Below are 1,425 nucleotides of genomic sequence, written 5' to 3'. Positions count from 1 at the left end.
CTTTATACATGAAATTACTCGTTTTGATCCCCGCTACACAGCCGTATACTTTTTATAATTTTGTGGAATCGGGAACCTTGAGATATTTAACATAACGCGGATCGACTGTCTCTGTCTCTTTCTAGATCGGAATAATCGATGTTTCCCGGCAAACTAATGGGAGTTTAATTAAACTTTATACACGAAATTACTCGTTTTGATCCCCGCTACACAGCCGTATACTTTTTATAATTTTGTGGAATCGGGAACCTTGAGATATTTAACATAACGCGGATCGACTGTCTCTGTCTCTTTCTAGATCGGAATTATCGATGTTTCCCGGAAACTAATGGGATATTAATTAAACTTTATACACGAAATTACTCGTTTTGGTCCCTGCTACACAGCCGTATACTTTTTATAATTTTGTGGAATCGGGAACCTTGAAATATTTAACATAACGCGGATCGACTGTCTCTCTCTCTTTCTAGATCGGAATAATCGATGTTTCCCGGCAAACTATTGGGAGATTAATTAAACTTTATACATGAAATTACTCGTTTTGGTCCCCGCTACACAGCCGTATACTTTTTATAATTTTATGGAATCGGGAACCTTGAAATATTTAACATAACGCGGATCGACTGTCTCTGTCTCTTTCTAGATCGGAATAATCGATGTTTCCCGGCAAACTATTGGGAGATTAATTAAACTTTATACACGAAATTACTCGTTTTGATCCCCGCTACACAGCCGTATACTTTTTATAATTTTGTGGAATCGGTAACCTTGAGATATTTAACATAACGCGGATCGACTGTCTCTGTCTCTTTCTAGATCGGAATTATCGATGTTTCCCGGCAAACTATTGGGAGATTAATTAAACTTTATACATGAAATTACTCGTTTTGATCCCCGCTACACAGCCGTATACTTTTTATAATTTTGTGGAATCGGTAACCTTGAAATATTTAACATAACGCGGATCGTCTATCTCTGTCTCTTTCTAGATCGGAAGAATCGATGTTTCCCGGCAAACTAATGGGAGTTTAATTAAACTTTATGCATCAAATCATTCAGTTTGACTCCTGCAACACAACCAAACACTCTCTGTAATTTTCTGAACTGAAAAACCACTGAAATTGCGCTCGAAATGCGGAGCGACGGGTCGACGCGTCTGCACTGTGCGACAGCTAGTCAAAACGTCCGAACAGCGTATTGTTTTCGATCTCTTGGTATAATATTCGTATTCCTTGCTGTGTATAGCTTCCGATCGATTATTGCAATGGTCAAAGTTCCAGCGGCGTAATGCTTTCCATAAGATTACATTAATATAACCAGCGGCATATTGCTTTCTATCTTGTAATGAAAATTTTATAACCAAGTACCAACGGCGTATTGCTTTCGTTCGGATAATGGAGATTTTACAACCAAGTACCAGCGGTT

This window comes from Megalopta genalis, unplaced genomic scaffold, assembly GCF_051020955.1.
Source record: "Megalopta genalis isolate 19385.01 unplaced genomic scaffold, iyMegGena1_principal scaffold0339, whole genome shotgun sequence".
Taxonomy (NCBI): Eukaryota; Metazoa; Arthropoda; class Insecta; order Hymenoptera; family Halictidae; genus Megalopta; species Megalopta genalis.
The sequence above is the reverse complement of the archived record's forward strand: the minus strand, read 5'-3'. Positions refer to the sequence as shown.